The sequence below is a fragment of the Lathyrus oleraceus genome, chromosome 3 (assembly GCF_024323335.1).
Source record: "Lathyrus oleraceus cultivar Zhongwan6 chromosome 3, CAAS_Psat_ZW6_1.0, whole genome shotgun sequence".
Lineage (NCBI taxonomy): Eukaryota > Viridiplantae > Streptophyta > Magnoliopsida > Fabales > Fabaceae > Lathyrus > Lathyrus oleraceus.
In genome coordinates, this window is record NC_066581.1 from 303,895,968 (window position 1) to 303,908,913 (window position 12,946).

The following is a 12,946-nucleotide window of genomic DNA, read 5'->3' on the forward strand; positions in this document are numbered from 1 at the left end:
TCAAACAATTCTACCTCCAACATGGCATTTTGAGGCATCTGATTTCTCTTCGAAATGTTACCTGTCCTCTGACATCTATCGCATTCTTTTACTATCCCTTGGGTATCTTTGAACAGTGTAGGCTAGTACAACCCAGACTTGAGGACTTTAACTGTTGTTCTATCCCCACTAAAGTGTCTTCCATATTCGGAGTTATAACAAGCTCTAAGGATGTCCCTTTACTCTTCCTCTGGGACTGTTAGGGACCAATTAGTACTACTTTTCATATAATTTTATTGGTCCCTTTTACCAATTTTTGATTTAATTACACACTTTTATTCTCACAATTTTGTATAAATGCAATTAAGTTTAATTGATTTTGTTTTGAGTAGATATTTCACGTAATTGTTAGTTTTGTAGAGTTTTTGGATAAGAGAGCATCAGAGTGCATAAGCATAATCTGGAAGAAATGTCAATGGAAATTTGGAGGCATAATTTGGAAGACTAACACTTGGGAGAATGATTACTTGAAGCTTGCAAGGCAAGGAAGCTGAATTGGATTCAGTTCGCGCCGCGACCAGGGATGGCGCCGCGAACCTTGCGAAACCAGCAAGCTGTTTGTTTGGGCCAAGTGTTATGTTTTCAAGCCAGCTGTATTGTGACAGTTTTGTATCTGTTTTAGAGTGCTTTTCAGTTTTAGATGAAAATGAACATTTTAGGAAAGGTTCAACTCTTTAAGAAAACATAATGGAAAATAGAAAAACATTCATTCCTAGATACACATATTGTAAGAGAAAAACAGAGTTTATTTTACCATTGCATTTTGCTGTCCAAAATGATGATGAGGAGCTAAACCCCATTTTGTCAAGATTGGAGGTAGTAGCTATTCCTATTTGTTTATGTATTTCATTTGACTCTTATATATGATAAAAGGTTATTGATGTATTGAATGATATTTTTGCCCTAAGTTGAATATTAGATTTGAGTAGTTGTTGAAAGAGATTATTTAAGTCTTGACTTAAAATATACTTTCAAGTAATGAATAAGTTGTAGAAATAGATTTATTCACTACTCTTCTTTTGTATCAACCATTAAAGATTGCTATATTGATAGTTAGGTGGAGAAATCGTCTAAAGATTAATATAGTGATTGTCACAATATCATTTAGAAATAAGTGATATTGAGAGGATACTTGAATATCATCAATAATCTTAAGTCTATATAGTTGTCATAAGGAATCATAAGCAATTTGAATAGTGAACTCCAATCTTGCCAAGCCTTTTACATTTGATTAAAACTATTTTATTGTTTTAGTGACATTTTACTCAAAAGATAACTTTTCAAACAAAACAACTTGGTTACATTTTGAACTTATAACAATTTGGATTATAGAACGACGGTAATAACAACCAATCTCTGTGGATACGATATTAAAATATTTTCCGAAAGTATACTTTTCAACAAATTGGCGCTGTTGTCGGGGATTGGTGTTCGATATTACAAGCATTGCAATAATTCATTGTTCTAAGTTTTGTACTTATTATCACTCTTGTGTTTCACTTGGTTTGTTAGTTTTGTAGATTCTAGTGCATGCGAGGAAAAGCTACCGAGGAGCAATTTCAATTCGACCCCGAAATTGAAAGAACACTTCGAAAGCTCAATAGCAAAACACGAAGAAGAAGGAAACTAGCCGAAGAGAGGAAGTATCTACTTCTTCACTTGTTCAAATCGAAGAAGTGGTTGTAGAGACTTGTCAAGGAAACATGGCGGATGAAACTCCTACCGAAATGTCCGCAAATAGTCCAAGGCGGAATGCCCAATTTGCTCGTGGTGGAAGGAATACGGAGATGAAGACCAGAATCCTCCAACTCCTTTATGCAAATCCATTCACCGGAATGGATCATGAAGATCTGTATACCCATCTCATCAAATTCTATGAGATTACGGGTTCTACGGGAATAGACGAAACGGGTGAAGAAGCATTATTCAAGAGGATGTTCCCACACTCCTTAGTGGGAAAGGCAAAAGAGTGGTACCTTGATCAAGCACCAAGAGTGATGAAGGATTGAAATTTGTTAGAAGAAAAGTTTCTAGAAAGATATTTTCCTCAATCCCGATTCATGGAAGCCAAAACGGCTATTGCGGTATTCACTCAAGGAAGCAACGAGTCTCTAAATGAGGCTTGGGAAAGATTCAAGTCAATGTTGAGAAAATGCAAAGGTCATGATTTTGATGAGCTCACTCAAATCCATATTTTTCTAAATGGGCTCCAATCAACTCACAAGACACTTTTGGATGCTACCGTGGGTGGCTCTCTTATGTCAAAGAATGCGGAAGAGGCAAAAGTCATTATTGACCGGATGGCACTCAATGATCGTCAAAGTCAACATGACCGTAGTCCTTCACAACGGAAACCGGGAGTTCTTGAGTTAAATACCAATGATGTCATTCTTGCTCAAAACAAGCTACTTCCTCAACAAGTGGAGTTGCTCACTCAACAAATGTCCAAACTTCCACAACAAATGAAGGAAATCTAAGGTCTCAAGCGCGACATCAAGTAGCATGTTGTAAACTATGTCGAGGAGATCATCCAACCGATATTTGTCCTCCAATGGAAGAAGTGAGTTATGTGAACAACCAAAATCAAGGCTATCAAAGGCAACCTCCACCCCAAAACAATTCATATCAAAGGAACAATCAAGGTTATCAACCATCAAGGTTCAACAACCAAAATTTCCAGCAACAAAGTCCTTATCAACACCCAAATTCTTAAGGACAACAATCGCAAGGAGGAAATTCAAAGCTAGAGGACACTCTCCAACAATTCATGCAAGCCTCCATGGCTAACCAAAAGAGTAATGAGGCAGCAATCAAGAATTTGGAGAATCAAGTAGGCCAACTTGCGAAGCAATTGTCGGAACAACACGCGGGTTCTTCATTCTCCGCTAACACTCAAACCAATCCAAAGGAGCATTGTAAAGCAATTTTTACTAGAAGCGGTAAAGAGTTGACAAGTGAAAAAGTGAGAAGATTATAGGAGAGAATGATGTGGATGTTGTACCTGAAAATGAGGATGTGGATTGTGAAAAGGAGAAAGTGGCAGAAACTATTCAGTTCGCGCCACGATCTTCCTTCGCGCCGCGAAAAGAGCAGAAACAGAAGGAGTTAGCAGAGCAGCAGGGTGGAATGGAAAAGGAGAAAGAAGCAGAGCCGAGAAAGAAGAAAAAAATAGACAAAGGAGTGAATGTCATTCCAGCTCAACATCTACCCTATCCGCACGCACCATCAAAGAAAGATAATGCTAGACACTATGCACGGTTTATGGACATATTCAAACAACTTCAAATAAATATTCCATTTGCCGACGCATTAGAGCAAATGCCAAGGTATGCAAAGTTCATGAAGGATATTCTCACAAAGAAAAAGAGATATGTGGAAGACGAGACAGTCTTGCTTGATGCACGTTGTAGCGCCATAATCCAAAAAACTCTTCCAAGGAAAGAATCTGATCCGGGCCGAGTCGTTTTACCAGTAAACATTGGAAGCACTTACATTGGCAATGGTTTGATCGACTTGGGATATAGCATCAATTTAATCCCCTTATCCATTGTTAAAAGATTAGGGAATGTTGAGATTAAATCTACAAAGATGACTTTACAACTAGCCGATAAGTCTACCATTTCACCATATGTAGTTGCTCAAGATATGCTAGTGAAGGTGGACAAATTCTTGTTTCCGGTAGATTTCGTGATAGTGGAGATGGATGAGGATCGTGATGTTCCTCTAATTCTTGGAAGACCATTCATGAAAACAGCCAAATGATGATTGACATTGATGATGGACTAATGAAAGTAAGAGTGCAAGATGAGGAGGTAAGTTTCAATCTCTTTGAAGCCATGAAGCATCCTGATGACAAGCATTATTCTTTCCGAATCGATGCCACCAAGGAGGAAATAGTAGAGGTTGTCAAACCCTTGGAGACCGGAATGATTTATCATATCTCCGATAGTGAATGGGTGAGTCCGGTACAAGTAGTTCCAAAAAAAGGTGGTATCAGATTTTATCGAAAATTCATCAAGGACTCCTCGAAGATGGCAAGGCACTTGAGTAATTTGCTCAACAAAGGTACACAATTTCTTTTTGATGAGTCGTGCATAAAAGCATTCCTTGAGTCGAAAGAAAAGTTAGTCACCGCACCCATAGTCGGACCGTAAGGATCATCGAACCGTCAAGCTCATAACGACGTTAAACAAAGCGCTTGTTGGGAGGCAACCCAACGCCGTAAGTTTGCTTTTAAATTTTTGTCAATTTAGTTGCTAATTTCTTTTCTTTTATGTAAAAATTGAGTTCTGTCCACTGCCAATAATTTTTCCAAAAATTCCTTCAGTTCGCCCTGCGAACAGCTTTCGCCTCGCGAACTGAATGGAAAACTTCAGATCGCGCCACGAACAGAGTTCGCCCAGCGAACTGAGTGTGGCAGAACCTTTTAAGTTCTGTTTTATGTCATTTTCATTTCACTCCTATTTTCACAAATTTAAAATTTTGTTCCTCAACCTCACTACCCCACTTCCAAAAATCAAAACTATTTCTCTCCATTAACAAAATCCTAAGTTGTTAACAAGAACCAAGTCAAATTCAACAAGGTATGTGTACTCTCTCTTTCCTTTCCTTTTTGTTCCTCATTTAGGTGAAATAGGGTTTTGCCAAAATTTGGATTAGATGCTGAAAAATAACCTTACATGTCTATAGAGGATTCAAACTAGGATTGGGTAAGGGATTGTGATTGTGATTGTTGAAAGGAGTAAGCAGTAGGAAGCCTAGAAGGCACCTGGAATTTTCCTGGTTCGCAGAGTTCACGCCGCGAACGGGCCAGCGCGCCGCGAACTGGGAAATTCCAGTTTCATGATTTATGCTTGTGAATGCTAACTTCTCTTATGGCTGTTGTGTGGTTGTTCTGATTTTTGTTGCAGATGTCAAAAAGAACAAAAACCACAGGTGTCGGTCCTTCTCGTTCCGTGCGACGATTCACAAGCGATAAGCATAAAGAGAGATTCGACAAATTGATCAAACGAACCATTCAACCGGAAAGATTCATCCGCTTGTTGCCGGGTGGAACTTATAGGAAGTTGGTGTCGAATTTTGAAAGAAGGAAATGGAATAAGTTTTGTGAACCGGAGCCGGAAATAAATTATGACATTGTGTGTGAGTTCTACGCCAATGCTCTGCATCTTGAAGAGGGAGTAGCATTTCACTATCAGACAAGAGTGAGGGGAAAGAACATTTCTTTCAGTAGAGACGCGATCAACGCGTATTTAGGTAATCCTCTCATCTTGGCGGAGAATGGACGGTGCGAGTACCGTGCCAAAGAATTAGCCAACGATTGGGACCTTCCGACTGTGAGCGCTCACCTATGCCTTGAAGGAAGGACTTATGATTTAAATGATCAGGGTTTCCCAAAGTCGTGGAAGAGAGAAAGTTTGACCTTGGAAGCAAGGGCATATTTGGTGCTTCTTTTTAATAATATCCGGCCAAGAAGCCACAGCACCACCATTCCATTGGATGTAGGATGCCTATTGTACTACATCATGATTGGTAAATCTGTAGATGTGGCATCCATTATTGCGGGGGAAATGCGTAAAGTGGCTACTAGCTGAACGAAGTTCGGTGGTAAAGCGGGTGTTCTTACATATCCGAGGTTGATTGTGGGACTTTGCCGAAGGGCAAATGTTCCCATTCCGGATGAGATACACTTGTCTATCACTAGTGTTATTAATGATGCTTATCTGAACAGGTTTTGCCAGAGCCAGATGGACAGAGCAGAAGGAGCTGGGACTTCGTCCTCTAGACCCCGAGCCCGCACTACTCCAGCATTCGATCAGATGGCGTTCGCTAATTATTGTTGTGAGAGCTTTGAGGCCTCTAGGAGGTCTTAATCATTCATTTTTGATTCTATGCAACTGCAATTTCAGAACATCTTCCTTGCACCTGAAGCCCGCACTTTCCCTTTCCAGGCGGAGTATGTTGCTTATGCTAATTGGCCTGAGGGCAGGCCAACTTTTATGGGGGGTGAAGGAGGTGGTGCGAACCATGACGATGAGATGGAGGATGTCCTTGGATCCGTTGGTGGTGGCCATGAGGAGGAAGATTGAGGAGTTTGTTTGAATTGTAGTAGTTTTTTATTTTTAGTTTTTTTGTATTATTATTGCTTTTGTTTAATTATGATTGTACTTTTGGTGGCTCTAGTTTCACCATAACTTTGGTTTGTTAATTTGTTTTGTTAATTTGTTTTGTTAATTGCATGAATATTCTGTGAGATTTAAGTGTGTTACGATGAATTTGGTATACCAACATTTGTTTGTTTAATTATTCTTATTCTTAAGTCAAGCTTAAAGCAACCAAGAAATGTTCGCAAAGAAGGAAGCATAGGACACTTCGAGTGGTGATGATAAGAATTAGTGTCGGCATTTCAAGGTATACTTTATCGCTTTCTAGACTTAACATGAGTAGTTTGATGGTGTGTTGCAAATTTCATATCATAAATTCATCGAAATACATGTCATTTTTGAATCAAAATAGGACTTAACCAGTTGTGAGGAAGCTTTCCATTGTACACTAAATGCGGGAAACCAAACATTATTTCAACTCATTCTTATCATGCTAAATCATGCATTAATCTATTTTTGTGAAAATTATGAAAATGATAGAGGCATTGTTTGTTATGAGAAAAACCACTTGACCAAAAAGTTTTGAATCAACTAACCTTGTGAGGAGTGATCCTTAGTTAACCCCTTTGAGCTTTTTTTAGGATTCATATGATTGATAAGTGTTAAATCAATTGAAAATTTTGTGAAAAAGTGAATCCTAATTTCCTTCGTGTCAATTAAACCCTTAAACCAAGTTGTTTGCAAATTTTGCCTTTTGCTTATGTCTAAGTAGGGAGCATTATTGAATAAATTTGGTTTTGGAATCTAAAGTTGGGGAGAGTAAAGTAAAAATAGTTGATTAGAAACTTGGAAAAGTGATGTTTTATAAACGGGTGAAAGTTTGAAAAGAAACAAGAAAAAGAAATCACCCTTGAAACTATAGAGCAAAGAAAAAGAAAAGAAAGAAAAAACAAAGAAAAGCTCATGGTTGTGTGGATGTACAAAAAAATAATAAAAGAAGAAAGACAGGGATCAAAGAAATGGAAATTGTGTAGAGTTGAATGTTTGGGAATGCTCCCTTAGGATAGACATTTTTGTTGAATTCTATTAATCATATCCTTTCTTGTAACCCAAGCCACATTACAACCCTTGAAAGACCTCTTGATTCTCATTTTTCACATGATTTGGTATTTCTTTTGATGACCGCATGATTCGAGTTGTTGTTGATTTAATTGCTTGGATGAGTGAAAGTAAACCTTCATGTTATTCATCATTATTATGATGTGTGTGTAAGTTTGATTCAATTTTGACATGTATAGCTTTGAATTCCTTGGTATGATTTTTGAACCTAACCATTGCTCTTATTCATGTTTTGTCTAGCATTGAGATAGATGGATTGAGAAAGTGCCATACACTTTTGAACCATTTGAATGTCCTTGGTTAATCCTTGTTTCAATCTTTTGTGTCATTGCTTTGGTTGTGTTGGTGAAAACTTTTGTTTAGGGACAAACAAAATGATAAGTTGGGGAAAGTTGTTAGGGACCAATTAGTACTACTTTTCATATGATTTTATTGGTCCCTTTTACCAATTTTTGATTTAATTACACACTTTTATTCTCACAATTTTGTATAAATGCAATTAAGTTTAATTGATTTTGTTTTGAGTAGATATTTCACGTAATTGTTAGTTTTGTAGAGTTTTTGGACAAGAGAGCATCAGAGTGCATAAGCATAATCTGGAAGAAATGTCAATGGAAATTTGGAGGCATAATTTGGAAGACTAACACTTGGGAGAATTATTACTTGAAGCTTGCAAGGCAAGGAAGCTGAATTGGATTCAGTTCGCGCCGCGACCAGGGATGGCGCCGCGAACCTTGCGAAACCAACAAGCTGTTTGTTTGGGCCAAGTGTTCTGTTTACAAGCCAGCTGTATTGTGACAGTTTTGTATCTGTTTTAGAGTGCTTTTCAGTTTTAGATGAAAATGAACATTTGAGGAAAGGTTCAACTCTTTAAGAAAACATAATGGAAAATAGAAAAACATTCATTCCTAGATACACATATTGTAAGAGAAAAACAGAGTTTATTTTACCATTGCATTTTGCTGTCCAAAATGATGATGAGGAGCTAAACCCCATTTTGTCAAGATTGAAGGTAGTAGCTATTCCTATTTGTTTATGTATTTCATTTGACTCTTATATATGATAAAAGGTTATTGATGTATTGAATGATATTTTTGCCCTAAGTTGAATATTAGATTTGAGTAGTTGTTGAAAGAGATTATTCAAGTCTTGACTTAAAATATACTTTCAAGTAATGAATAAGTTGTAGAAATAGATTTATTCACTACTCTTCTTTTGTATCAACCATTAAAGATTGCTATATTGATAGTTAGATGGAGAAATCGTCTAAAGATTAATATAGTGATTGTCACAATATCATTTAGAAATAAGTGATATTGAGAGGATACTTGAATATCATCAATAATCTTAAGTCTATATAGTTGTCATAAGGAATCATAAGCAATTTGAATAGTGAACTCCAATCTTGCCAAGCCTTTTACATTTGATTAAAACTATTTTATTGTTTTAGTGACATTTTACTCAAAAGATAACTTTTCAAACAAAACAACTTGGTTACATTTTGAACTTATAACAATTTGGATTATAGAACGGCAGTAATAACAACCAATCTCTGTGGATACGATATTAAAATATTTGCCAAAAGTATACTTTTCAACATCTTCGAACCAACCCATCTATTCCTTTTTTGTACAAGAACGGATCATCCCACACATAAAACCTGTCATCATGCAAAAAAATTCTTTTTGTTAGAACCAAAATCATCAGGTATTATTCTACCTATCAAATAATTCGCATAATCGGCGAGCCAAGGAACACCAGTAACAGTTAGGATACATTCGTCGGTGAACTCATCTTTGATTGGGTGTTTCGATTCTGTTTCTTCGATTGGAGACATCCGAGATAAGTGATCACTAACAATATTTTCACTACTCTTTTTGTCTCTGATTTCCAGATCAAACTCTTGCAGAAGTAGAATCCATCGCAGCAACCGTGGTTTAGATTCCTGTTTAGTAAAAAGATATTTCAATGTTGCATGGTCATTATAAACAATTACCTTTGATCCTAACAACTAAGATCTGAATTTATCAAAAGCATAAACAACCGTGAGCAACTCTTTTTCAGTGGTTGCATAATTCATTTGGACGGGATTCAACACGTGGCTTGCATATTAAATCACATGCAAGAGCTTCACCTTTTGTTGTCTTTGTATTGCCCTCACTGCATTATCACTTGCATCACACATGATCTCAAAAGGGAGAGACCAATCAGGGGAAACTACTATAGGAGCAAACACTATTTCCCTCTTCAAGGTCTCAAAAGCTTCGCTGCACTTTTTGTCAAAAAGAAAAGGTGTGTCTTTCATAAGTAAGCTTGTTAATGGTTTGGCGATTTTAGAAAAGTCTCTTATGAACATGCGGTAAAAACCCACATGTCCCAAGAAGCTTCAGATGCTTTTTTCATTCATCGGTGGCGGTAAGTTAGCTATCACCTCCACTTTTGCTACGTCTACTTCTATGCCTCAGTTGGAAATTTTGTGTCCCAGCACGATCCCTTCACGTACCATAAAATGGAACTTCTCCCAATTTAGTTTCAAATTTATTTGCTGGCATCTTTCTAGCACAAGGGACAAGTTAGTCAAACATCTATCAAAAGAAGAACCGAACACATAAAAGTCATCCATAAATACTTCCATATGCTTTTCAAGCATGTCTGCGAATATGGATGTCATACACCCCTAAAAAGTGGTAGGTGCGTTGCACAACCCAAATGGCATTCTCCTGTATGCGAAAATACCATAGGGGAATGTGAATGGGGCATTCTCTTGATCTTTAAGAGCCACGATAATCTAATTGTATCCCAAGTATCCATCAAAGAAACAATAATAGTCATGATCGGCTAACCTTTCCAACATTTGATCAATGAATGGTAAAGGGAAGTGTTCTTTTCTTGTCGCAATATTTAACCTTCGGTAATCAATGCATACACTCAAACCTGTAACAGTTCTGGTGGGGATTAACTCATTCTTCTCATTTTTTATCATAGTAGTTGTAAGACCCCAATTTTGTCCCTAAGATCCCTCATGGCATCATAACATTGCATTTGCAAAGCCTCAAGGATCATAAGCATCTTGGTTCCCCTTGCCTTTGGGTGGGACCTCTTGTGAGTGGTTTGAGATCACCAAGCATGCTTGAATTGTATTATTGCTTTTCTCATTTTGTTTACTAACCAAAAGCACAAAAATATGTCACTAACATCTTTTGTTTGTAGCTTGAGCAATCACAAGATCTAAAAGCTTCTAGATGAAGGCAAGCATGGCAATGGTTCCCAAAGCTCTCATCCATCAAATATGCCTCCCTAGTATCTCAATTCATCATGTTTGATCAAAGCAAATCAAAGGATTTGAGGTTTGTTTCTCAAAGAAAACCTAATTCATCTGTGTACCAAGTGTGCCTTGCCAATGAAGCAACCTCAGCCCATGGTCAAATACAATCAAGGTAAGTTCTTTAAATCATCATTTCATGCATATTTGAGCTTATTTGAGTGTCCTCAATCATCAATTCATCAAGATATGAGTTGTGGACTTGAGAAGTTGATCAGTCAATTCATCTGACTATTTTGAAATGCACTAAGACCTAACTTTTTATGTGTTGGTCAAATGGAGATGATACCAAAATAAAAAATGTTCTTAAGGACAATATAAACAACTTTCATGTTCATAAAAAATTGATTTGAAGCTTGGAAGATCATCATTAATCTCAAGACATTATAGGTCATTTTGACTAAAACCCTAATTTTGGGTCAACTTCCCAAGAACATAACTCATTCATTTTTTATGATTTTGAGGTGGGATCAAATGCATTGGAAAGCTTAATATGTATAATTAAAATGTTATGTTGAACAAAATTTCAAAATCTCAAAAGAAATACATGTGATAATGCAAAACATTATAGGTCACTTTGGACAAAATGCATTGAAAGGCAAAAAAGTCCAACTTCAAGTGCCCATAACTTCTTCATCAAAAATCCAAATGATGCAAAATGTAAGTCCATTTTGATTTTATTGAAAAGCTCTACAACTTTGATGTTGGAGGTTTTTTCATTTGAGGATGGCATCATCAAAACAGAAGGCCTTGAAGTTGGTTCAATTTGATAAAATTCTCAAAGGCATGTTTTACACTATGAACTTCATGGCATGTTTTCATAAATTTCCGCACTTCAAATGAGTTTTTTCTCAACATAACATTTGTTCCTTATGTCAAGACCTTTCCAACCATTACCCACATGCTTAGGTTTGGATTTTTTAATTGGCATTTTCGAAGAGGTGAAGTTTTAGGCACAATTATGGAATTCATGATGAAGCTTCATGCACAAGCAAATACCATTCAAAATGCACGTCCATTTCACTTCAGAATGAGCTCAGCTTGCATTTGCATTTGATCTTGGGCCTCACATGCTCCTGTACAGGCCCATGCATGGAGGACCCAACTTCATGCACATGCATTTGATCACCCTTGCCTTGCCTTTCCATCTATAAATAGAAGCACCATCTCATTCAATTGGGATCCTTGAATCAATCTGAAATGCTGCAGAAATCATTCCAAACCATACTCTAAAGGAATTTTGCTTTTTCACTTGAAATTTCAGATCCAATTCTCAACTTCCTTGGTTGATTATTGGACTCTAATTCCTTAGCCTTGCCTCATTTCCATCTCCAGAACAAGCTGCAAGCAAGTGTGTTGAAGGATCGTGCTCCACAGATATGTATTTAGAAGGTTGATGTTCAAACTTATTTGCTTCGAAACTCTTCATTTATAGCTTGTTTCTTATGTCCTTTTGCTTGGCTGAAGTCCTCTCAACAGAGGCAACGTGTTGGTGCTTTTAATTTTACAAATCCATGAAGTTCAGCATGAACACCATATTTTTCTCCTTCTGATTTGTCTTACTATGAGGATCTAGAAGAGAAACTAGTGGTACAGGGGTGATGTACATCGCCGGAGAAGACGGTGGTGTACACCACCGTCCGTTTTCCAGTTTGAATCTCAGTTGTTGATGATGATTTCCAAATTGAATCATGGCTCTTGGATCTTATGACTTTTTTTAATTCCACATGTTACTTAGTTGACTAAGGCCTACCATGAGCGCGCGCATGTGGAGCGTCTGATCAGCCACGTCAATTAATGAGGCTTGATCAGACGCCTCTCCTTTTTCTAATTTTCTTATTTTCCATTTTATTTTCTTTAATTTCATTTTATTTCAAAAATTCATAACTCTCTCATTTTTAATCCAAAAAATATGGGACCAATTGCATTATTTCTCTTTTTAATTCTAATTTCTAAAATTGATTTTTATTTTTTTTTTATTTTATCATTTGATATTTTTTTGTGATTTTTCTCTTGTCTGGTTATTTTTAATTCATTTTAAATAGTTTTTGATATTCAAAAAATACAAAAATATTTTCTCAACCTATTTGAATGATGATGGATCTATGAAAAATATTCTCATCAATTTATTAATTGATTTGAGATTTATTTGAGATTTTAGTTCAATTAGGTTATTTTTATTCATTTTTAATTGTTTAAAAATATTTTCTGACTTTTAAAAATGCTAAAAAAAATTGTCAAACTTTGTTTGACCTTGTTGAATTTAGGATAAATCACTTGGACTTTTCAAAGTTGATTTGAAGTGATTTTGAAGTTTGACCTTTCTTTAATATTTTAATTCAAGTTTATTTTAAATATTAAA